Genomic DNA, 26,536 nt, shown 5'->3' on the forward strand with positions numbered 1-26,536 from the left:
GTATAATACTTGACCCAGTGGTGCTGAATAAAATATTGGTGGTGGGTCAGGTAAGGTCTGCCTTGCACAATCAAACACATGATGCATGCAGGCCATTAGAATGGCGATGCCTACTAACTTGGGTGGTGGCCCCCTCAAATGTTTTATGGGGGGGCAAAAAACCCTCAGCCTCTAAAGATTAACTCCTGTTGCCACGTGTCAGGACGGTTACAGCATAAAACAAAAACACAATATAAAATTACAAAATACACATATGTAACCCTCTTACCACATTTTTAAAAAGTACAGATTTCCTTGTCTCCTAAAGCTATATAATGAAGGATGTCTCCCCAATATGAACTCTTTGATGGCAAGTGAGAGAGTAGCTCCGACTAAAGCTCTTTCCACATTCCCCACACTGATAGAGTTTCTCCCCTGTATGAATTCTGTGATGGGAAGTGAGATGGGAGCTATGACTGAAGCTCTTTCCACATTCTGCACACTGATAGGGTTTTTCCCCTGTATGAATTCTGTGATGGGAAGTGAGAGAGGAGCTCTGACTGAAGCTCTTTCCACATTCCATGCACTGATAGGGTTTCTCCCCTGTATGAATTCTTTGATGGGAAGTGAGACTGGAGCTCGTACTGAAGCTCTTTCCACATTCCATACACTGATAGGGTTTCTCCCCTGCATGAATTCTGTGATGGTAGGTGAGAGATGCACTATGACTGAAGCTCTTTCCGCATTCCATGCACTCATAGGGTTTCTCCCCTGTATGAATTTTGTGATGGGAAGTGAGAGAGGAGCACTTCCTGAAGCTCTTTCCACATTCCATGCACTGAAAGGGTTTCTCCCCAGTATGAATTTTTTGGTGGGAAGTGAGAGAGGAGCTCTGACTGAAGCTCTTTCCACATTCCATGCACAGAAAGGGTTTCTCCCCTGTATGAATTTTTTGATGGGAAGTGAGAGAGGCCTTCATACTGAAGCTCTTTCCACATTCCATGCACTGATAGGGTTTCTCCCCTGTATGAATTCTTTGATGGGAAGTGAGACTGGAGCTCGTACTGCAGCTCTTTCCACATTCCATGCACTGATAGGGTTTCTCCCCTGTATGAATTCTTTGATGGGAAGTGAGAGAGGAGTTGTGACTGAAGCTCTTTCCACACTCCACGCACTGATATGGTTTCTCCCCTGTATGAATTCTCTGATGGGAAGTGAGAGAGGAGTTGTAACTGAAGCTCTTTCCACATTCCATGCACTGATAGGGTTTCTCCCCTGTATGAATTCTTTGATGGGAAGTGAGAGAGGAGTTCTGACTGAAGCTCTTTCCACATTGCATGCACTGATAGTGTTTCTTTCCATTGAGATTTCTTTGTTGGGAACTGGAATGGGAGCTCTCTCCACACTCCAAATTCTTACGTGGCTTCTCCTCTCTGGGGATTTTGTCGTGTTCATGCTTGTTCTCGATCTGCAATTCATCACAATCTGCAATGGAGGCAAAAAGAGATTTGAGCCTCAGGAACAAATGAAGAAGAACTGAAGGGAGTTGGGTGTGTGTTCATTGCCTTTGTTGTTTGTCATTAACCAACGTATTTATTATTAGATTCTGATGGGTTGTTGAATGTTGCTTTGTTTGATATACAGTAGTGGCCAAAATTGTGGAAGCCTTTTGAGGGAAGGTGTATTTCAGAGGTTTGATGGCTCATAACACCACTTCTTTGGGATGGAGGCTCGTTTAATTTGATTGTACACAGGTTGTACAATGACAATAAAAGTATTATTAATAATATTGTGAAATTATTTATCAATGGAAAGATAATTTAATCAAGAATGTAATGCAACAAAGTTTGTTCAGTTATCTGTATTTGTCAGGCTGGAGCCAACAAGCGAGCAACAGCAGCTGCCAGACTTGAATGGCTGCCCAGGGGATGAAGGGAAGATTGTTATGGGAAAAACAGAGGAAAGTACAGGGGGGAGGTCACAGCCCAGAGAAATACAGGAGATATCAGACAATAGCTTGTCTGGGCCAGTTTCCAAGCCTCTCAGCCTGCAGGAATGCAGGAGAGGAGCGGTATAAGAAAAGGGGTTATGGACATCATAGAAGTGACAGAAGAAATCATAGAATCATAGAGCTGGAAGAGACCACAAGGGCCATCGAGTCCAACCCCCTGCCAAGCAGGAAACACCACCAGAGCACTCCTGACATATGGTTGTCAAGCCTCTGCTTAAAGACCTCCAAAGAAGGAGACTCCACCACACTCCTTGGCAGCAAATTCCACTGTCAAACAGCTCTTACTGTCAGGAAGTTCTTCCTCATGTTTAGGTGGAATCTTCTTTCTTGTAGTTTGGATCCATTGCTCCGTGTCCGCTTCTCTGGAGCAGCAGAAAACAACCTTTCTCCCTCCTCTATGTGACATCCTTTTATATATTTGAAGATGGCTATCATATCACCCCTTAACCTCCTCTTCTCCAGGCTAAACATGCCCAGCTCCCTTAGCCGTTCCTCATAAGGCATCATTTCCAGGCCTTTGACCATTTTGGTTGCCCTCCTCTGGACACGTTCCAGTTTGTCAGTGTCCTTCTTGAACTGTGGTGCCCAGAACTGGACACAGTACTCCAGGTGAGGTCTGACCAGAGCAGAATACAGTGGCACTATTACTTCCCTTGATCTAGATGCTATACTCCTATTGATGCAGCCCAGAATTGCATTGGCTTTTTTAGCTGCCGCGTCACACTGTTGGCTCATGTCAAGCTTGTGATCAACCAAGACTCCTAGATCCTTTTCACATGTACTGCTCTCAAGCCAGGTGTCACCCATCTTGTATTTGTGCCTCTCATTTTTTTTTTGCCCAAGAGCAATACTTTACATTTCTCCCTGTTAAAATTCATCTTGTTTGTTTTTGCCCAGTTCTCTAATCTGTCAAGGTCATTTTGAAGTGTGATCCTGTCCTCTGGGGTGTTAGCCACCCCTCCCAGTTTGGTGTCATCTGCAAATTTGATCAGGATGCCCTTGAGTCCATCATCCAAGTCGTTGATAAAGATGTTGAATAAGACCGGGCCCAAGACAGAACCCTGTGGCACCCCACTAGTCACTCTTCTCCAGGATGAAGAGGAACCATTGATGATGAGCACCCTTTGGGTTCGGTCAGTCAGCCAGTTACAAATCCACTGAATGGTAGCATAGTCTAGACTGCATTTTAGCAGCTTCTTTAGAAGAATATCATGGGGCACCTTGTCAAATGCCTTGCTGAAATCAAGGTAGGCTACATCCACTGCGTTCCCTTCATCCACCAGGCTTGTAATTCTGTCAAAAAACGAGATCAGGTTAGTCTGACATGACTTATTTTTCAGAAATCCATGCTGACTATTGGTGATCACAGCATTCCTTTCTGCTCCAGAATCTTCCCTGGTATTGATGTCAGACTGACTGGGCGGTAATTATTTGAGTCCTCTCTTTTCCCCTTTTTGAAAATAGGGACAGCATTTGCCCTCCTCCAGTCTGCCGGGACTTCGCCTGTTCTCCAGGAATTCTCAAAGATGACTGCCAGTGGTTCTGAGATCACATCTGCCAGTTCTTTTAATACTCTTGGATGCAGTTCATCTGGCCTTGGAGACTTGAATACATCTAAACTAGCCAACTATTCTTGTACTATCTCCTTAGTTATTCTGGGCTGTGTTTCCTCTGCTGAATCATTTGCTCCAAATTCTTCAGGTCGGGCATTGTTTTCTTTATCGGAGAAGACTGAGGCAAAGAAGGCATTGAGGAGTTCAGCCCTTTCTGTGTCCCCTGTTTCCATTTCACCATCTTCTCCTATGAGTGACCCCACTGTTTCTTTGTTCTTCCTTTTGCTACGAACATCCCCATAAAAGCCTTTTTTGTTGCTTTTAACCTTTCTAGCAAGCCTGAGTTCATTCTGTGCTTTAGCTTTTCTGACTTTGTGTCTACACGTGCTGGCTATTTGTTTGAATTCCTCTTTGGTGGTTCCCCCCTTTTCCATTTTTTGTACACATCCTTTTTTAATCTTAACTCAGTTAAAAGTTCTTTAGATAGCCACCCTGGCTTCTTTAGGCACCTTCCATGTTTCCGTCTCATTGGTATTGCCTGAAGTCGTGCTTTTACTATCTCCCTCTTAACAAACTCCCAGCCTTCATGAACTCCCTTTCCTTTTAGTATTACTGTCCATGGGATCTCACCCAGCACTTCCCTAAGTTTTATGAAGTCGTCTTTCTTAAAGTCAAGAAATTGAGTCCTAGTATGCTTGGCTGCTCCTTTCCGCTGTATAGTAAACTTCAGAAGAGCATGATCACTTGCGCCTAATGATCCTTCCACTTCTACCCCACTAACCAGGTCATCAACATTGGTTAGGACCAGATCTAAAATGGCTGTTCCTCTTGTTGCTTCTCCCACTTTCTGGACAATGAAGTTGTCTGCAAGGCCAGTGAGGAATCTGTTTGACCTTATGCTCTTGGCTGAGTTTGACATCCAACTATCTCCCTTCCTTTTGCATGCTTGGCCATCTGTTCCAGGAAGGCATCATCTATGTCCTCCGTTTGGCTTGGGGATCTATAGTAAACTCCCACAATGAGGTCTCTGTTATTCTTCTCTCCCTTAATTTTGACCCAAATGCTCTCACTTTGGCTTTGAGGTTCTAAATCTTGGATCTCTTCACAGGTATACACATCCCTGATATATAACGCCACTCCTCCTCCTTTCTTGTCTGGTCTGTTTCTTTGAAATAGATTGTATCCCTCCATTATTACATTCCAATCGTGGGACTTATCCCACCAGGTTTCAGTGATGCCTATTATGTCATATTTAGTTTGCTGTACCAAGAGCTCAAGCTCATCTTGTTTATTTCCCATGCTTTGCGCATTAGTGTACAGACATTGAAGTCCATTAATCATTCCCCCGTGTCTCTTATTTAAGGATTTTTTTCCTCCCACCACTAGGTCTGCGTGCTGTTTGCTGCATTTGGTCTATGACATTTGGATGATCATCTTCATCAATTGATAGACTCCTACCTTCAGGAGCACTGTCTCCCTCCCCCACATTAGTCAGTTTAAAGCCCTCCTGATGACGTTTCTGGATCAAACTGCGCGCGCTGCTGCCCTGCAAGGTCTGATAAGCTCCTCCCACAGCTATTCACCTGCCTCAACAGAAACCCTGCCCCCTCTGACCTTTGCACAGGGAGAGCAGCTAATCAGCCACAAAGAAACACACACACAAGAAAACCCTTTTGCTCCTCCTTCAGCTGCTGCCCTGCAAGCTCTGATAAGCTCCTCCCACAGCTGACCCTTGCACAGGGAGAGCAGCTAATCAGCCACACGTGAAAACTAATCAGATTCGTCTTCATGCGTTGTTTCTGGAGGAAGAGGAACAAAGCTGAGGATTTAGTTGAGTCATCATAACGGTAGCCATAAGTCATGAGGGCAGAGAGGTCCGGACAAGAGGCAAGTTTTTTCAGAAATAAAACCAACATTTAATTGACTCACAGCCTGACAGCACGAAAGCCCATCAGATAATTAAGCAAGGATGGCCGAAAAGCGACAGCAGCAGCAGCCCGTGAAATTGCAAGCCGGGCAAGGAGCGGCAGCTGCGGAAGCTCCAACGGCAGTGGATCCTATACAAATTCTCTGGGCAGAGAATCAAGAATTAAAGATAATATTAGCACAACTGGAAGGAGTGATGGGAGAACAGGCAAGACAGCTCTCCGACTTATCCAGTAGGCAAACTGCAAAAAACCTAGCCCCCCTCCCCCCCACAGTTTTATGATGCACGCCTGTCAACTGGAGTGTGTTTCACCTGTGGGTCCACCAACCATATGGTCCGACAGTGCACAGTGGGAAGGCCCCAAGGAACCTTATCAGGGATGAGTGTGGCAACGCCAGAGAGTGCAGAGACACACCATCGGGAAAAGATCTGTTCCAATCTGTTCCGGAGGCCTCACATTGGGAGAAGGGACAGAAGGGCCTCCGCCTGGACGGTTCATACCAGTAGTCACCATGGGTGCTACACTACAACTCCCAGATGGGAGGGGCAAGCGTGTAGACATCCTCATCGATTTGGGAGTGTCAACAGACTATATTGATGTAGACATAGTGAGCAGGTTGAGAATAGACACACAGATGTTGGAAGCTCCTTTAGAAGTGCAAATGATAGACGGAAGGCCGTTGCTGTCAGGCTGTGAGTCAGAAGCCATGATGCCTATAGGGCTAGAGTTTCTGGGTCATCGAGAGACCATTGCAGCCCATAGGTTGACCTCCTAACCCGTGGTATTCGGAATGAGCTGGCTATCTTGAAATGATCCAGTGATCTCATGGGGACAGAGATCCATGACCTTTTCGTTGGCGCACTGCAGACTACACTGTCTAGGAATGAAGACTGAGAGAAGAGGCGAGGCCAACGGGATGACAGTCTGTGGACCTCTCACTGGAGAGGAGAGAGAGATACCCCTGCAGTATAAGTCATTCAGAGACGTGTTATGTGAAAAGGAGGCAGACAGGCTACCCCTGTTACGATATTGAAGCAATGATGCTGCAAGCTGATTGGTTGGAAAAGTCACATGATGTTGGGAGTGTCTGTGGGAAACAGACAGCACCGGAATTAGCTCAGAGTGTAATATGAGCTGCACAGGAAGTGCTTGTGGAGTCGTCTGCTGGAGGTTGATGAGAGCAGACATGATTTTGTAACACTGCAGAGACAGAAATAAAAGCCATGTAAATACGTTTCTGTCTTATCTCTTTCCCCTGCCGGGGGGGCAGGAAAGAGTGGTGTGTCCTTCTCACGCTGAGATGGATCGCCTATCGCGACCTCTGCCTGGTCCTTGCCGGGAGAGCAGACCGGGAGGTCAACAGGAGACCGAGCCGGGTGCCTGGGAGAGATGCCAGTTTCTGCTGATAAAGGCTCGGAATCCAACATCTGGTAGCATATCTGATGGTTTCATTCCATGAAAGCAGCAAGAGAGGTTGGTGGATCGTAACTTCATCCTCTGCTTGAAGATAAGGGAAGATATGGTAGCGGGCGGATGGAAGCTGCAAAACCGGCAGAGCACCGGAGCAATCATTTTTGCTGATAAGGTAACGAGCAACGGAACCCCCAAGGTATGCTGATTTTATGGGCTAAAAGGGTGAACGCAGATTGAAGATTCTCTGGTTCACAAGAGCTGTTTTCTTGGATTAGAAACGGCACTGAGAGAGAGCCACATACTTCGCATACCAGGGCCCAGATAAGAAGCTTGTTATTCAAGTTTGGAATGTCCAGTTGCTAAGCAACGAGACGTCAATCTTTTCAGCTACTTCGGAGATAGCTAGCTTGAAAAGGAAGTGGAAAATCACTGGCCAACCGGAAGAGGCTGGGACTGTCGAGAGGCTGGAAAAACACTGGATAAACATTCCAGCGTTTGTTTTGACTTATCTCACTACTCTTGGAAGGGATTTTCCAGAGCTGCCTGCGTTTAGCTGCCAGGTGCAAAAAGGCAGTAAACAATCCAACAGACTCTTGGATTTTACAAGGCTCGAGAGTGAGAGCTGAGGCTTGGATTCAAAATGGATACCAAAAAGGGGGGAGGCTTACCTTACCCACCTCCACTGACTAATGACAATTATGCCTCATGGTCTATAAAGATGAAAGCCCTGCTACAGAATCAGAGGATTTTTGGGGTGATTGATAACCCCATCCCTCCTGCACCAACGCCAGGTTGGAATTCACAGAATGTAAGAGCCAGGACGGCCATAATTCTGTGTATCTCAGATGATCAACTCGTGCATGTTCAGGATTTGGAATACGCACGTGAGATTTGGGAAACGCTGCGTAGAATACATCAAAGAGATGCTGGTTCTTCAGCGTTGCTGCATTTTGAAAAGCTGACCAATCTAAGGCTAGCGCCTGATGGAGATGTGCAAGCGCCTTTGACAGAGATGAAATTCTTACGCCAGCAGATGGCGCAACGCAATTTCCCTCTACAGGAAGAGATATTCTGCTTCATGATTATTAACAGCCTTAATCGGACTTATAAAACCGTTGCAAGTCAGCTTGGTTCGCTACCAGCGGCCGATTTAACGGTGGAAAGAATCTGTTCAGTCGTTCTGAACGAAAGAGACAGACTTGCCGCAATAGATGTCAAAGACAGGGGGAGAGAAGTTCGGAATCCTGACACCCCCACTGCTATTGCAAGTGAAGAAAAGGCTGTTGCTTTGAACGTTGTCCGTTGTTTCAATTGTGGACAGACTGGGCATCTTCAGCGGAACTGTAAGAAGCCACGTCAACAGAAAGGAGCTGAGGGGAGCTCTGCAAAGCCTGAGGCGTCAGGCAAAAGTCGTACCAAGTCCCAGATGAAACCTGGAAAAGCATTGCTGTCAACGAAAGCCGAAATTTCAATGGAGAACGCTTTTGTTATTGACACGGGTTGCACGCAACACATGACGTCGCGCCGAGGACTGTTTTCAACGTTTAAGAAGCAAAGCTTCACTGTGAAACTGGCCAATGGCCAGGAGCTGGAAGCGATCGGGTTTGGGACTGTGTATCTTGAAAGTCTGAACTTGACTATAAACAATGTGTACTTGGTTCCTGATTTAAAGTACAATCTGCTGAGTGTTTCGCAGATCACAAAGAAAGGACTGAAATTGTCCTATGATGAAGAAAGCTGCAAAATCTTCAAAGATGGAGAGCTGTATCTTTCTGCCAGAGAGAAAGATGGACTGTATTTGTTGACGTTTGATGAAAGTGATTGCATAAAATGTAATGCTTCTGAATCTAACATGATCTCTCTTGCAGGTACGACGAAGACTACGAGAGTAACCAAAGCTTTTCAGCGAGTGTATGCTGATGTGATTGGTCCTCTAGCACCGTCTAGAGGCAATGCAAGATTTTATCTTGTGTGTGTGGATCATTTTTCTCATTACGTGTGGTTATTCATGTTGAACAGACCACAAGAAGCCTTAGATAGGTTTAAAGAGTTTTGTGAGAAGGTTAAGAGTATTCATGATGCTAACATTGATTGTCTTTTCACAGATGAAAAACCAGTTTTTCTTTTACAGGATTTTCAGGATTTCCTGGATAAGAAAGGAATAAGGCACAAAGTTGCTGTTTCAGCAGATGCATGGAACAGAAGTGTCTGTGTACAAGTGAACAAAGAATTGCAAAATGGGATGAAGGCGCAATTGCTGAGTTCACATTTGCCACATGAGTTTTGGGCGGAGTCCCTATCATGTTATAGTTATTGTTGGGTGAGAAAGGTTTCCAAAGGTATGGAATGTTCTCCTTTTGAAAAGCTGTTCCACAGAAAACCTTCTGTAGCGCATTTTAAGGTTTTTGGATCCCAAATCAGGACAGAAACTCCAGATGGAGTGAAGAATGCCAGAGGCATTTTTGTGGGTTATGAAAAGGGTCTCTACAGAGTAATTTTGTCTGAATCTGGTCAGGTGATTCTCACAAAATTTCTAGAGAGTGCTCCTGAACAGGAGAGAGTAATTGTTCACACATTTCCCACTGAGGACAATTCAGATGATGATGATGATTTTACTGATTACAGTGGTACTGAGAGTGATAGTGATAGCTCGAGGAGCTCAGTTGACACAGTCATTGAGAGGAAATCTCACACAATGGCTAGACCTTCACAGGTGGAGGATGAACCACTGTTTACTATTGGAACTGGTTCTCCAAAGAGTCCTGAGACTGAACCAGTGAGCAGAGAGGATCAGCACCTCTTACGCAGGTCCGAAAGAGCGACAAAGGGAGTACCACCCAAGAGGTACTCAAAGGAGTTTGCTAACTCAGCTGTAGCATGTGTTACTATTGTTGACAACTCAAGACAGGTTAAAGCTGTGTCTAAGTCAGAGACAGAGACACAACAGGGAGTTGCTAAGCGTAACACTACATTCCCTAGCCAAGGTAATGCAGATGCACTCATTCCTTGGAAATCAGACAACCAGAGAGGTACACTGGGGAAACCAGTGGCGGGTAGTTCCAAGGGTGGAACTGAAACAACAGGGGAGTGTTATATATATAACAACTGTTTGTTTTCTTCTCTGGATCTCGCAGCACACATTGAATCAAATGGGGGAGGATGTTACGATATTGAAGCAATGATGCTGCAAGCTGATTGGTTGGAAAAGTCACATGATGTTGGGAGTGTCTGTGGGAAACAGACAGCACCGGAATTAGCTCAGAGTGTAATATGAGCTGCACAGGAAGTGCTTGTGGAGTCGTCTGCTGGAGGTTGATGAGAGCAGACATGATTTTGTAACACTGCAGAGACAGAAATAAAAGCCATGTAAATACGTTTCTGTCTTATCTCTTTCCCCTGCCGGGGGGGCAGGAAAGAGTGGTGTGTCCTTCTCACGCTGAGATGGATCGCCTATCGCGACCTCTGCCTGGTCCTTGCCGGGAGAGCAGACCGGGAGGTCAACAGGAGACCGAGCCGGGTGCCTGGGAGAGATGCCAGTTTCTGCTGATAAAGGCTCGGAATCCAACAACCCCCGCACAGGCCTTATGACTGCAAAATAGACCTGAGATACCCACCAGCTGCCTCTACTCCATGTTGGAAGCGGAGTTAGCCAAATTGAGGGAATTTCTGCAGAAGAATTTGGAGCAGGGGTTCTTACAGCCGATGAAGACTCCGGGAGGAGCTCCAGTCTTCTTTGTGAATAAGAAAGACACTTCAGAGAAAAGGCTTGTTGTAGACTATAGGAAAGCCAACCAGCGCATGATTCCCAGACGTTGCCCATTTCCGCAGATTGGGGATCTACTGGAGAGGTTGAGGTTGGTGGAAATTTTCACGAAACTGGACCAGAGGGGGGCTTACAATCTGATACGGGTGAGACAAGGTAATGAATGGAAGGCGGATTTTAACACAAGGTATGGGACCTTCAAGTAGTTCGTGATGCTGTTTGGACTACAGTTGGGCACAGCCACCTTCCAGGCATTCATCAATCACATGCTGTCAGATCTTTTGGACAAATCGGTTTTGTCGTACCTCAACGATCTTTTGATCTACTCAAGAGAGCCCAAAAGAACACGTACAACATGTGAAAGAGGTGCTACAACAGCTGAGGGAACACCGACTATATGCAAAGTTGGAAAAATGCCAATTTCACATGACAGAAGTGGAGTTCTTGGGCTACAGAATCACCCTGGAGGGGGTGCACATGGACCCAGCAAAGGTGCAGGCGGTAGTGTCATGGCAAGAACCCAGGACACGAAAGGATGTGCAAAGGTTCTTAGGATTTGCCAACTACTACCAGAAATTTATACATCGGTACTCTGGACTCAAGGCACCGATGACAGATTGAGAGGCAAACAACCATTCTGGTGGACAGAAGAAGCGTGGAAAGCCTTCAAGAAGCTCAAGACCATGTTCGCTGAGGGAAAGTATTTAGCACGCCTAGACTCGCACAGGCCGATGATCGTGGAGACAGATGCATCTGACAAGGTGCTCAGGGCAATGCTACTCCAGGCAGGTGAAAAAGGGGAGCTGAGACCACGCGCCTTTCACTCACGGAAACTAAACCCATTGGAACAGAACTACACAATACGGGAACAAGAGTTGCTGGCCGTCAAGGATGCCCTGCAAACGTGGCACCATTTCCTAGAGGGAGCACAGCACCAAGTGGAAGTACACACTGACCACAAAAAACTGGAATACTGGCAGACAGCCAGGCACCTGAACCAATGACAAGTTAGGTGGGCTCAATTCTTTGCCAGATTCAACTATAGAATAAAGTATGTTTTGGGGTCAGAGATGTGTGGTGCAGGAAGCCAAAATACTTCGGAACTGAAACCATGCCGGAACAGAGACTGATCCTCAATCCTGAGCAACTGCGACTGGCAGCGATGATGGCCAAGTTTCTGAAGCCAACAGGGGAAGATGGGTCTGCTCAGAAGAAGAAAGAGGTGATACAAAATGGGGGAGTGATGCAAAGGATTTCACAGAGAGGAGGGTTGCTGTACAGAGGGGGAGCCCTCTACGTCCCAGAAGGGGAACTCTGAGCCAAGGTACTCAGACAATGCCACGATAGTCCGATGGCAGGCCATTTTGGGCAATGGAAGACAGAATGCCTAGTAATGCGAGACTTCTGGCGGCCAAGGATGCAAGAGGAGGTCAAGGAGTATGTATGGGTGTGTTACACCTGTCAACGGGCAGAGGCCCCGCGAGACCCCAGCAGGCCTACTACAACCATTACCTATTGGAGATTCATTCCCCATGTCTGCAGTCATGGGATTGTTGTCTATCACATGATGGTGTATGTTTTCATTCCACAGAGTGGGAAGTGACGGAGACAGGATGTTTGTGTTACTGTGTTCCATGAAGTAGGACTATTGTCCTTTGTTCTCTCTCTTTGCTGTCTGATGAGAAAGAGGAAGGAGCTAAGTCAGAATACTCCGAGTGTTTTATATGTAAATAAAGTAGATTAGCTAAAATGCTGAGTTGCTGGTTCTGTTACGCAAGCTGTGAAGACTCTGCAGATCCCTAAGTGTGCTGATGTCTGTTGCCATCAGTCGCTGTGATGTTCAGGCACAAGAAAGGTTTTGATGCTCCCAAACGATCGACCAGGAGGGAAACCATTGCCATGGATTTCATCACCGACTTGCCAGAGTCACAGAAACAGACAGTGATCTGGGTTGTGGTGGATCTTTTTTCAAAGATGGCACGCTTTGTACCCTGCGAGAAACTACCCTCGGCACACGAGACAGCGCAACTCTTTGTTGAACATGTGTTTGAACTGCATGGACTACCATGGAAGATTTTGTCAGATAGCGGAATACAATTCACAGCCCAGTTTTGGAGAAAACTGATGTAACTGCTGAAGGTGGAAATATGCCTCTTGTCAGCTAGACACCCACAGATGAACAGAGAGTCAGAGAGGATGAAGGCTACACTGCAGCAGTATCTACGATGTTATGTGAATTACCAACAAGATGACTGGGTAGACATCTTGGCACTGGCTGAATTCGCTTACAATAACGCAGTGCACTCATCGACACAACAAATGCCATTTGTTGCTTGTCAAGGGAGACAACCTCACAGTGCCAGCAGCAGAACAGTATGCAGAAGAAATGGAAGCGCTGCACAGTATTTTGCGGGACCACCTAGAAAGGGCGAAGACTCAGTACAAGGCGGAAACAGATAAACACAGGCAGGTGGGCAAGGAGATAAGGGTGGGGGACCAAGTATGGTTGTCCACAAAAGACTGGCCAAGCAAGGGATGGTGCCGTAAGCTGGAACCGCAAAGGGTGGGGCCCTTGAAGTGGTGGAACAAATCAACCCTGTGTCGTTCAAGCTACGCCTATCTGAGTCAATGAAGATGCATCTGGTGTTCCATCGGTTGCTTCTATCTCCACTGACGCTGAGACACCAGTATCAGGAGAGGAAGGAACCAACCTGTTCCAATAACCTCTTCGGTAGATTTATTGCTTTATTGTTCGGCGTCCAGCATGCTTCCCCCTACGAGCCTCTGCAGGTCATAAAGCAATTAGCAAAGTTGCACAGCAGGCGTGTGATCGAAAGAGCAGTCCCCAAAATGTTTCTTCTGTCCTAAAGTCTCTTTATTGTCACAAAAGTAATGTATTTACAAAGTCCAATATCCATCTGATTCAAGCTACATTTTCTCCCTCTGCTTGCAACTACGCAACTACGCAACAAGCTGCTTTCGATTTCCACTCAGCTCACAGCATTCCAAGCTGCTTTCGTCACATCCTGGCTTACTTCCCTTGTAAGCCCTTCCCCTCAGTCTCAAGGCACAGAAGGTTAACCCTTCACTACACCCAACACCCCATCTTGCCTCGCGCCTGAGGGGAGAATCGACCCTTGGTCGTCCCAAAGCCAGACCTTCGCAAAACTCTCCATGTCTCTGGAAGGAGAGTGGCTTTGTGAACCCATCAGCTAGGTTCTTGGCAGAGGGACAATACTTCAGCGCAACTAATCCCTCCTGAACACTCTGGCACACATTCCGAAAGCGAATGTCTAAGTGTTTAGACCAATACTTTTGGGGTAGCCCTGCGTCCCACAGGATCGCAGACACAGCTTCCTGCACCGTCCTGTTCCGTCTCTCTGCGACCCCATTCTGTTGCGGAGAGTAAGGAGCGGTCAATCTGTGGCTAATCCCCTTCTCCCTAAAGAAATCCTGTAAAGCAAAACCAGTGAATTCTGAACCTCTGTCACTTTGAAAACCACGAACTTTGGTGGAAAAAGTTACCTCAACTGCGGTGATCCAATCCCTGATCATTTTAGGTGCCTTCCCTTTCGTTTTAAGGGCAAAGGTCCAAGCAGATCTTGAAAAATCATCAATCAAAAGCAGAGAGAACCTTGACCCTCCCAGTGACTCAACAGACATGGGGCCTCACAAATCTGCATGAATTAATTCAAAGGGTTGTGTGGTCTGTCTCTCTGACTTTGGATAGGAGCATGTCACAATTTTCGCCTGTTTACATGTATTGCAATCTAAAAATCTGTCTCAACCTCTAAATTTGCACCCTTGTGTCAGCTCTGGTGCTTTCTGAAGATGCCCCCAATTCAAATGGGCAAAGTGCCTGTGCCAAATATGCGAACAACCATGGTGGGGCGCTACATTCACACATTGCCCCTTTACATCTTTGGTGTCATCCTCTCCTGTGGAAAAAGGCACATTTACAGCAAACAAATTGTCTTTAGACTGCACTGTGTACACGTGTTTCCCATCCTTGGAAAATTCACATCTGGTTCCTGCAAAAGAAATTTGAAAACCAGCAACGAGTAAATCATTCACACTTAACAAACAATTAGTTAAACTGGGCACCGCAAAAGCTTTGACTTCATGCTTAAGAAAGGGACAGAAGAAAAAACCTGTCTCTGTTAGTCTTTTTCTGCTTCCATCCGCGATCGTAACAAACTTCTCAGTTTTTACTGTCCTGCAATTCCTTAACAGACTGCTAGATGGCACTAGCGTATTGGTTGCTCCTGAGTCAATTATTACGGTGAGAAAGTTTTGTTGTTGACATTCCTGGGTCGCCATGGCAACAATCTTCTCGCTACCCCCCTCCTTGGGGCTTCTGCAGATGTTCTCTCTGGTTGTCACGGCAACAGCCTCCCCCCCACAGGAAGACTTGCCCACGTCCGTCACAGCTTCTGTAGATGCAACTCTCTCAGTTACCATGGAGACTGGACTTGTCTCGGCATTCCCACACAACTCCACAGCTCTTATCTCTACTTGCTGCAGGTGGCCGGCCTTGAAGCCTCCAGCACGGCTAGGCTTCAGCTCTTGGCGTAAGCAACTCTTGGCAGCTTTTGGAGAAAGAGGCGTCTCTGAGCTTTCACTGCTCACTGCCCCCCCACTGCTCACGGGGCCCCCAGGACGTTTTCCTGCACCCCCTCTGGTGGGTAAAGGGCTCCCAACACTTGGCCTCTCTCCAGGCTCCTCACACAGACACGTTGCAGCATCCATACAGCTCCCAGGCTCAGCAAAAGCACCAGCAACAGTCCCTTCGCCCCCCCCCCCGTGGGGGCTCACAGCTCCTCCCAGCTGTGTATCGGCTCTCAAGAATGTGGCCGGCGCCATCTTGCCTCTCCCTTCCGGATGCAGCCACGTCTCGGCCCTTGCTTCCCACCCCAGCTCCACAAGCCTCTCGGAGTGCTAGCCAAGCGGCCCCTGGCCTTTTTGCATCCAGGACAACAGGCACTAGATCAGCATCCACATTTTCAGCCAAAAAAGCAAGCACACGCTTCTCAACTTCACTTTGCTCTGCAGCCCTTTCAGCCTCTGCTTTCCCAGCTGCGTTTTGTGGTGGCTGGATTACGTCCCACAGCTGCTCCCCCACTAGGAAAAGCTCCACTTGAAAGCTCCACTGCAGCCAATTTTGGCTATCCAGTTTCTGACATGGTAGTTTAAACTCAAAGCCATGTCCATCCAGCTGAGCCATTGCCTCCCTCCTTTTGGCCTGTAGCAAGAGCAGCCGATTGTACTCACTCTGCAGCCAAACTAGGCATTCCTGGCGACGTGGCTCTCTCAGTTCCGTCAGCTTCCTCCGATCTGCCCTCTGAAGTCTTGGCAGTCGATCAAACTGACGTTCAGCAAATAAAGCTTCAAAGCCCTTTCTCACACGCTTCGCGTTGACCCATAACCTGTTCCAATAACCTCTTCGGTAGATTTATTGCTTTATTGTTCGGAGTCCAGCACGCTTTCCCCTGGGAGCCTCTGCAGGTCGTAAAGCAATTAGCAAAGTTGCACAGCAGGCGTGTGATCGAAAGAGCAGTCCCCAAAACGTTTCTTCTGTCCTAAAGTCTCTTTATTGTCACAAAAGTAATGTATTTACAAAGTCCAATATCCATCTGATTCAAGCTGCATTTTCTCCCTCTACTTGCAACTACGCAACAAGCTGCTTTCGAATTCCACCCAGCTCACAGCATTCCAAGCTGCTTTCGTCACATGCTGGCTTACTTCCCTTGTAAGCCCTTCCCCTCAGTCCCGAGGCACAGAAGGTTAACCCTTCACTACACCCAACACCACCCTTGCCAATATTGGTGGAGGGTGAACCTGAATACGAGGTGGACGAGCTACTAGACTCTGGCAGGAGAGGTAGGGGGTGCAGTATTTTGTGTCCTGGAAGGGGTATGGACCAGAAGAGAATTCATGGGAGAGCACAGGAGACATACATGTACCAAGGTTGCAGAGCGAGTTTCACCGTAGGTACCCCAGGAAACCCAAACCCCAAGGTTGGGTAGAGGAAGAGCTGAAATGGGAAGAAGAAGGGGAGAATGAGCCCGAGTGGGAGGAAGAAGCAGAAGAGCAGCAACCGGGGTGCAGTTATTGGGAGGAATGGTGGGAAGTGGCCCAGAGCGCCCCAAGAGAGAAAGAGGAGAGGCAGGATGAACAGGAGGGGGCCCCTAGAGGGGGGGATGATGTAAGGCTGGAGCCAGCAAGCGAACAGCAGCAGCTGCCAGACTTGGACGGGAGCCCAGAGGGAAAAGAAGAAGAAGAAGAAGAAGAGTTTGGATTTGATATCCCGCTTTATCACTACCCGAAGGAGTCTCAAAGCGGCTAACATTCTCCGTTCCCTTCCTCCCCCACAACAAGCACTCTGTGAGGTGGTTGGGGCTGAGAGACTTCAAAGAAGTGTGACTGGCCCAAGGTCACCCAGCAGCTGCAGGTAGAGGAGCGGAGACGCGAACCCGGGTCCCCAGATTACGAGTCTACTGCTCTTAACCACTACACCACAAAGGGAGGATTGTTATGTGAAGAATAGAGGAAAGTACAGGGGGGAGGTCACAGCCCAGATAAATACAGGAGTTATCAGATAATAGTTTGTCTGAGCCAGTTTCTGAGCCAGTTTCCAAGCCTCTCAGCCTGAAGGAATGCGGGAGAGGAGCGGTACAAGAAACGGGGAAATTGACATCACAGAAGCGACGGAAGAGATTCGTCTTCACGCGTTGTTTCCGGAGGAAGAGGAACAAAGATGAAGATTTAGTTGAGTCATCATCAGGGTAGCCACAAGTCATGGGGGCAGAGAGCTCCAGACAAGAGGCATGTTTTTTTCTGGAATAAAACTTTTAATTGACTACATGTTCGCGTCTTGCTGCCCCTACAGTATTCTATCAAAAGTTATGGCCAAATAACCAGAAAAGCAAGCACAACTTGCCTAGGTTGACTTTTGTCAGTGTGTGATGTGATTGCTATCAAGTTGTTGTTGGTTTTTTTGTGTTCTTTCATTTAGTGAGTTTGCAGACATAATAAAATTTTAAAAATGGCACAAAGAGTTGACTGGTCACCCAGAAAGCCATGTAAAATAGTACTATTAAGTGAGCAAGGCTACAGTTATGAAGAAATTAGAAAACAAGATTGGGGGAACAACCAAAGCCGGCCTTTCTATATATTTGAAGAGGTATAAGGGGACTCACTTACTACAAAATCAGACTGGTAAAGGCAGGAAAAGGTGCACAACAGCAAGTGATGATCGAAAATGGAGAGACTATGCCCACGTTACAGAAGAAAATCATCTGGGTGTTTACAAGATGACATGGGGCAATGTAATGTGAATTTGAGCGCAAGGACTAGTCTAAATGCTAGAATTCTAAGGAAAAAGCCATTATCTCTCAAGCAAAGGTGGAAAAGATTAAACTGGGCTAAAACCCATGGTAACTGGACAGCAGAATAATAATAATAATAATAATAATAATAATAATAATAATAATAATTTATTTGTACCCCGCCCATCTGGCTGGGTTTCCCCAGCCACTCTGGGCGGCTTCCATAGAAACAAAAAATACAGTAAAATATCACAGATTAAAAACTTCCCTGAACAGGGCTGCCTTAAGATGTCTTCTAAATGTCAGGTAGTTATTTATCGCTTTGACATCTGCTGGGAGGGCGTTCCACAGGGCAGGCGCCACTACCGAGAAGGCCCTCTGCCTGGTTCCCTGTAGCTTTGCTTCTCGCAATGAGGGAACCGCCAGAAGGCCCTCGGAGCTGGACCTCAGTGTCCGGGCAGAACGATGGGGGTGGAGGCGCTCCTTCAGGTATACTGGGCCAAGGCCGTTTAGGGCTTTAAAGGTCAACACCAGCACTTTGAATTGTGCTCGGAAACGTACTGGGAGCCAATGTAGGTCTTTCAAGACCGGTGTTATGTGGTCTCGGTGGCCGCCCCCAGTCACCAGTCTAGCTGCCGCATTCTGGATTAATTGTAGTTTCCGAGTCACCTTCAAAGGTAGCCCCACGTAGAGCGCATTGCAGTAGTCCAAGCGGGAGATAACCAGAGCATGCACCACTCTGGCGAGACAGTCCGCGGGCAGGTAGGGTCTCAGCCTGCGTACCAGGTGGAGTTGGTAGACAGCTGCCCTGGATACAGAATTGACCTGCGCCTCCATGGACAGCTGTGAGTCCAAAATGACTCCCAGGCTGCGCACCTGGTCCTTCAGGGGCACAGTTACCCTATTCAGGACCAGGGAGTCCTCCACACCAGCCCACCCCCTGTCCCCCCAAAACAGTATTTCTGTCTTGTCAGGATTCAACTTCAATCCATTAGCCGCCATCCATCCCCCAACCGCCTCCAGGCACTCACACAGAACCTTCACGGCCTTCACTGGTTCTGATTTGAAAGAGAGGTAGAGCTGGGTATCATCTGCATATTGATGGACACCCAGTCCAAACCCCCTGATGATCTCTCCCAGCGGCTTCATATAGATGTTAAAAAGCATGGGGGAGAGGACGGAACCCTGAGGCACCCCACAAGTGAGGGCCCAGGGGCCTGAACACTCATCCTGCCCCACCACTTTCTGAACATGGCCCAGGAGGAAGGAGCGAAACCACTGTATAACAGTGCCCCCAGCTCCCAGCCCCTCTAGACGGTCCAGAAGGATGTTATGGTCGATTGTATCAAAGGCCGCTGAGAGATCCAGCAAAACCAGGAAACAACTCTCACCTTTGTCCCTAGCTCGCCGGAGATCATCAACCAGCGCAACCAAGGCAGTTTCAGTCCCATGGTGAGGCCTGAATCCCGATTGGAAGGGATCCAAATGCAGAACAATGGGACAGTGTTCTTTGGAGTGATGAGACCCAAATCTCCTTGCTTGGTACTGATGGCATGAAATATGCGAGCAAAAGGTGTGGGAAGAATTTGTGTCATCAAAGGAATGTAAATGCCCCAAAATAAATAAATGAAATACTTGTGCCCAAACTGAAGTGTTCTGCATGTGATCTTTTCCCAGATAATGAACCTTTCTATCTGTTTGCTTGTTTTCTATTTCAACAGGATTCACCTCCATGTCTTGTTGCTGCTGTGTGCAAAAGGTGGTTTCAAGATAATCATATTCCACTGCTGGCATGGCCTGGGAATAGCCCACACCTTAACCCAATCAAAAACCTTTGGAGCCGACTAAATAAACTTGTTAGTCAGAAGCAACCCAGCAATAAAACTCAATTAACAGAGGCAATAATTGGATCTTGATTTCGTATTATTACAGCTGCAGAACTAAAACACTTGCTTCACTCCATGGGAAGGCGTTGAAAGGCCGGAATTAAAGCTAAAGATTACCAAAGCAGCCCGCGAGCTGCCCTCCCGAGCCGAGCCATCTGCTCAGCAGGTTCCCATGTGCTGTGCTAAATTGGCGCAGTGCAGCACAGGGACTCGCTTCTGCGGCGCTGGAAATCACTTCTGCGGAGATGCAGACGGAAGAGATTGCGCTGATGCGTGCAATCTGACCCACGGATCCGGTTTGTGGGAGTGAACTGGCCCAGACAGGGTAAGGCTTGCCAACCCCTGATTTATATCCTACTTGCATTACACCGACCGTGAAACACCCAGATAGTGTGATGATCTGGGGTTGTATGACAGCAGAAGGTGTGGGCAGAATTTGTGTCATAAAACGGAATGTAAATGCTCCAAAATACATAAATGAAATACTTGAGCCCAAACTGAAGCGTTCTGCATGTGATCTTTTCCCAGATAATGAACCTTTCTATTTATTTGTTTGTTTTCTATTTCAACAGGATTCACCTCCATGTCATGTTGCTGCTTTGTGCAAAAGGTGGTTTCAAGAGAAACATATTCCACTGCTGGAATGGCCTGGGAATAGCCCACACCTTAACCCAATCAGAAATCTTTGGAGCCAACTAAAGAAACTTGTTAGTCAAAAGCAACCCAGCAATAAAGCCCAATTAATAGTTGCAATAATTCCATCTTGGTTTCACATTATTACAGCTGCAGAACTAAGAAACTTGCTTCACTCCATGGGAAGGCGTTGTAAGGCCAGAATTAAAGCTAAAGGTTCCCAAACTAAGTATTAATTGACATGATGAGAATTTCTGTTAGAAGACTGGCAAATGAAAATGATGGACTTTGCAAATCTGGTGACACTGACAGGAAAACCAGCACGATTAAGGATTCCAAAAGGGTTGGAGTAAATTTATACGATATCTGAAAGATTATTGTAAGCAATTAACATCACTTGCAGGGTTGTCTGAAGACTTGTAATGAGAAATTTTCTACCTTTCTATATTTAAATTTTGAGCCATTCTGTAATGAGTGTAATAGGAATTGGAAAATGTACAAATTGCAATGATATAAATGTTAATTTCGAAATCTGAGGCCGGAGGGAAGGAAGTTGAGGCTCCAAAGAGCCAGGGTGGTATAGCGAATAATGATGATACGAATGTACAATATTCAATGGAGAATAATTTTAAAAATTATATATATAAGAAAAAAGTGTAATTTGCTGCTCAAGGTTTATTGTGGGGGTGTTAGGTTCCCAGGCATTGTAAGGTTCCCAGGCATTGTAGGGGGCGCTGTTGAGCTCTGTGAAAATCACATAGAGGTATTTTTTGTATTTCCTGGCAGATAGGACGATCCCACAGGAAGCCTTACCAAGAGAGGCCACGATCCCCCGATTCTCCTCCATGACGTCCTTATGCAGAGCTCTCTGGTCAGGATCCAGCAACGCCCACTCCTCGTCCGTGAAACAGACAGAGACGTCTTCAAAGCACACTGGACCCTAAAAGAAAAAGGGAAATGTCCTCCTCTGAGACAGCAGAAATATGATCTGCTCCACAATGCTCTGTTGTTTCCTTCCTGTAAATTGCAGTGTTGTTTCAATAGGATTGCTTTGCTGTACATGTTAATTCTGGATGCTTATTTCAACGCTTTAATGGAATTCTTTTATTCTGTGTTTTAATTACAGACATTCATCTGCTGCAACTGGATTTCTTATGGACAGGGCCAACCCTGACCATTCTTGCAAGCAATCCAACAGTGCACCAGTGTGCAGCCTGCCTTTGCTCCTCCATTGTCAGACGTCTCCTGGCTCTGAGAGACGAGCAGGGAGGGGGGCTTCTGGCAGAAGGAGAGGGAGCCAGGGTCTTTTGCCTCACCATCCCCACTACTGACTCCCTGTTGCTACTCAGCTTCCCCCCCAAAAAGGGGGTCCCCAGATTCATTGAAAAATATCAGGTAACCATACTCTAGCCCTCCTAGAAGGAAGATTGCAATGCAAAATGTGGAGGAAACGGAAGGGATTTATGCGATGTGAATCAGCCTGGTTGCTCCTGCCTTCCAGTAAATAATAATAATAATAATAATAATAATAATAATAATAATTTATTTATACCCCACCCATCTGGGTGGTCTTCCCCAGCCACTCTTGGCGGCTTCCAACAAAATATTAAAATACAGTAATTCATCAAACATTAAATGCTTCCCTAAAGTAAATGCATGAAGTCAGAACAGACAGACCAAGGAGTCATTTGTATCTTGTGAAAAATGGATGCTTGGCTCTAGTGGGGGTCCTCACTCGGGGGTCCTCAGGAGTTGCTCTCCCCCCACCCCCACTTCGGGGCACATTTCTCCCGCTCTCATGACTGACTCCTGGGGTGGGGTCCTTTTTTCTTTGCTCTGAGGGCCAGCTAAATCCATACTCTTTGCTGTTAACCATATTCCCAAATACTTGCCTTGCAATTCTTCCACCATATCTTAAACTGTATTTTTAGTTAACCTTTTCATCTTGGCCTTATTAAGTTTAAAACCAGCTAGTTGCCCAAATTCTATTTTCTTTTCTTGCACTTGGACTCTCTGCCACTTTCAAGTCAGACTCCTGGGGTGGGGTCCCTTTTTCTTTACTCTGAGGGCCAGGAATGTATCTGGTCAACCCCCTGAGGGCCAAGTGGGCGGGGCCAAAGACATCTCCTTTGAAATTTAGGCAGCTAATTTATTATTCTTCTTCTCTTAGATGGCTGAACACACGCACAGCCATTGATGCCAAGCTCCCTGGAGGCTCAGGGAGTAGCAGCGCCCATTTCCAGCAAGAACCCCTTTGGGCCAGAGAGGATGTGGTCCTGGGATGCCCTGCTCTGGGTGCGAGGGGATTGCTGCCCTGGGAGACACTGGGAAACTGGTCCCCAGTGCAGCAGCCAGACTCTGGGCTGGGATCCCTCTCTTTATTCCTCTCCTTCCTCTCCCACCTTTTCTTCCTCCCTCCCTTGTGGGGTTTTCTTTGGGGGGGGGAGTCCACCTCCTTGTCTAGCATTGGAAAACCATTTGTTGTGCAGTGACTTCACAGAGGGTCAAAGTCCTAGGGACTCCTTTGTTTGAAGAAGGGAGATTTCGGGGAAGACATTGTTTTTCTGAAGGGGGGGCGGAGGGCCAACTGAGTTTGGGATCCTCTGCTCTGCAGGAAGGAGAGCGTGGCAGACCTGGCCCCTCCCTGGCAGGACCCTCTCCTCCCTGACTTGGGGTCCCCCCCCCTGCAGGAGCAGATCAGGCCCCCCAGGCCCCCTCCCCTGCTGCAGCCCTGGGACCCCCACCAGATCCCAGAGAGAGAGAGGAGACTCACCAGATCCCAGAGAGAGAGGAGACTCACCAGATCCCGGGAGAGCCAGCGAGGCAGGAAAGGACTGGGGAGGGAGGGGCCTTGGCTCTGGAGGACCTGCCCCCCCCCCGCTTCCTGGCCTCTCTAGGAAGGCAGCTCAGTTCCCTTTAACCCTTGCAGTGCCGAGTCCCCCCCAGCTCAGCCCTCTCTCGCTCTCTCCATCCTTCCCCAATCCCAGAATTGGGCTCTGAGCTGCCACCTCGTGAGAAGAGAAGCCTCCCTGGGAAAGACAGGAGGCCTGACGAGACGAAGAGGCGGGAAGACTAAGGAAGAAGAAGAGCCTTGCTGCCTGGGAAGCCGGAAACCTCATCCTGGCCTCTCTAGGAAGGCAGCTCGGTTCCCTTTAACCCTTGCAGGGCCGAGTCCCCCAGCTCAGCCCCCTCCTCCCCGCATTGCACACTCGCTTAGCCAGGGCAGAACTCTGATTTCTATCATTCTGAATGGCTCTAAGGGGGCAGCTTCCCCCTGGCTCTGCCTCTGGCAAGGGGTGCTTTATTGGGGGGGTGGGATTTTGGCTCTTGGCTGGGCTCTGTGTTCAATAGTGGGTAGACAATGCAGCGATTTTCCCAAAGCAGCTCTTTATTTGTAAGTGGGAACAGAACTGAACAGTAACCAGCTCAGCCGGCCGGCTTTTATAGGCTGTCAACATTGTGGCAACAACAACCCAGGGTTTCCCGCCTAAAGTAACTGACGTGGACCTGAGTGAAAACTATATACAGTGATACCTCGGGTTACAAACGCTTCAGGTTGCAGACGCCTCAGGTTACAGACTCCGCCAACCCAGAAAAAGTACCTTGGATTAAGAACTTTGCTTCAGGATGAGAACAGAAATCGTGCTCTGGCGGCGCAGCGGCAGCAGGAGGCCCCATTAGCTAAAGTGGTGCTTCAGGTTCAGAACAGTTTCCGGAACAAATTAGGTTCTTAACCTGAGGTACCACTGTACACGATACTCCTGGTGGCCAGAGTGAGAACTTCAATACATAACACTCTGAGCATCTCCCTCCCTTGGCCAGAAACCAGAGGAAGAGCTTGCAGGGAAAAGGGCTTTTTTTCTTTGTGTTTTTGATGTATTGTTTGTTCATTTTTTTATTGTCCCCCCCCCCTTTTTTTCCCTGTAACTATTAAACTTTTAATAAATATTATTTTTTTTAAAAAAACCCCGGAGTCAAGGCAGGGACAAGGTGGAAAGGAGAAGAGAGAGAAAGAGGAAGGAGAAAAAAGAGGGGAGCCCCAACCTTGCCATGCCACAGCCGCCACCACCAAGGACAGGTAGGAGCGCACCAGGAGGGCAAGGACACGTGGCGGAGACAGTCCAGACCCGAGCAGCCTACCCCACGGCAGCTAGCGTCACAAGACAGCAGGCCAGGGCCCAGAGGAAGGCCGTGTGACAGAGGAGATCACAGAAGAGAAGACACTACTTCTGGGGAAAAAATTAAAATAACTTTTTAAAAATAACTCCCTCCCCCCTTTTCAAAAAAGAAAAAGAAAAAAGAAGTCTCCCCGGATTCTTTGAAAAAAAAAATGGTAACCTTAGACTACAGAACCCTGGGGCTCCCTTTCAACTCTACTCTCCCCACCATCCACCCCGGAGCCTCAGCTTCTATTGCATTTGCTCAGGGGAGCAGAGGGCCAGAATGGATAGCCCACGACTGTGCTGTTCAAAGTGGGACAGGCTGGATCCCAGCAGCCGATCCCAGCTTCTCTTTGGATCCCAGAATGTCCAATTGAAGGCAGCAGCAGGAGGCCCCATTAGCTAAAGCGGTGCTTCAGGTTAAGAACACTTTCAGGTTAAGAACAGACCTCAGGAATGAATCAAATACTTAACCTGAGTTACCACTGTATCTGTATTTTTCTTACCTTCAATTCTAATTCTTTAGACACCCATATCGTATGGATTCTTGAACTGCTTTCGTATACATCACAATGAAATGTGAATTCTCTATCTAACCAAGGTTTGGTTCTCCAAATATCTATCAAATTGAAATTGTCAACCAATTCAAAGAAAGTTTTTGGAAGTCTGCCCTCCTTAGTATCCTTTTTCCTAATTGTTCTGTCCATTTCCAATGACATCACTCTGTTCAGATCGCCCATCAAAATCATTTCTAGATCTGCAAATTCCATTAAATCATTCTCCAACTTTTTATAAAATTCTCATTTATTTTTCATTTGGAGCATACATTCCTATCAATAAATTTGTTTAGCCTTGCACCGCAACCTGTACCACTATGACTCTCCCTTGGTCGTTTTTTAATATTTGTATATTATAAATTTTCACCGCATGGGCTTCAAGCAGGGACAGCCGCCAGGGTGTCAATGGTCCCAAGAGCGGCTGGTGTTTTATCCAAACTTTATACAAGGCATTTCTTATAATATGGTTGTTGAAATCTGTATGGGCTTTGCTCTTATTGTAACTTAAATAGGTGTGTCATCCAAACCTATTATTGTAGCTTTCCAAATCTAAGATCTCTGTTCTTTCTAGGACTATCCGGTTATCTCTAATATTTTCTCATCATTTAATAATCTTCCATTCAACCTCCAACTTCTGTTTTTAATTTTATTATATTTTAGTTCCATCATTACCAGATTATGGTCTGATATCATTTTCGGGAGGATCTCAACTTTTCTTCGAAAAGTTATTACATTATTTGAAGTCTGGATTGCATCTGATTTTTTAGCATATGCATAGAAGGTATATTGTCTGTCCCTTATCTGTTTCTCTCTCCAAGCATCTTTTAAGTTCAGATCTTCTACCAATTGATTAAATGTTATTGGGAACTTCCCTTTTCTTGATGTTATGTCTCTCTCCGTTCTATCTAGAGCCAGGGATGTTACTCCGTTGAAGTCTCCCATGATGATCATACTGTCATTACTGTATTCTAATAGCTTATCTTCAAGGTTGTTTTTTTTTGAAGTTTGTTTTATTTCCACTTGGTGCGTATACCCCCACCAAAATTATTTCTTCTCTGCCTTTTGTCAACTGTATTCCTAATATTCTTCCTTTGTCATCTTTAAGTGGTATTTTTGCATCTCTTTTGGTTTATATATATATATTCCTCTCTTTTTGGAAACATCTGAAGCTATGTATTCTGTTCCTAATTTCTTATCTATGAAAACTCTGTCATGTTTCTTAGCTATATGTGTTTCATGGAGACCAATGATGTCCCAATTTTTCTTTTTTAAGATTCGCTCACTTTTATTCCTTTTTACCTTATTGTTCAAACCGTTGATGTTCC

General features: G+C 46.7%; 1 protein-coding gene across 2 annotated transcripts in view; it reads right to left on the reverse strand.

Moving 5' to 3' along the window:
- Positions 1 to 26,536, reverse strand: part of LOC310675685 (uncharacterized protein) — a 92,496-nt gene that overhangs the window by 47,621 nt on the left and 18,339 nt on the right. The window contains exon 1 of one of the 2 annotated variants that reach the window (XM_083436696.1): positions 21,308 to 21,430. The exons of the other annotated variant lie outside the window; for it this stretch is intronic. The gene's annotated coding sequence lies outside the window, so the exon portion shown is untranslated. Of the gene's footprint in view, positions 1 to 21,307; positions 21,431 to 26,536 lie in introns of those variants that run through there. 2 annotated transcript variants of the gene reach the window in all.

This window comes from Podarcis tiliguerta, assembly GCF_965153285.1.
Source record: "Podarcis tiliguerta genome assembly, chromosome: 4".
In the NCBI taxonomy this organism is placed as follows: domain Eukaryota; kingdom Metazoa; phylum Chordata; class Lepidosauria; order Squamata; family Lacertidae; genus Podarcis; species Podarcis tiliguerta.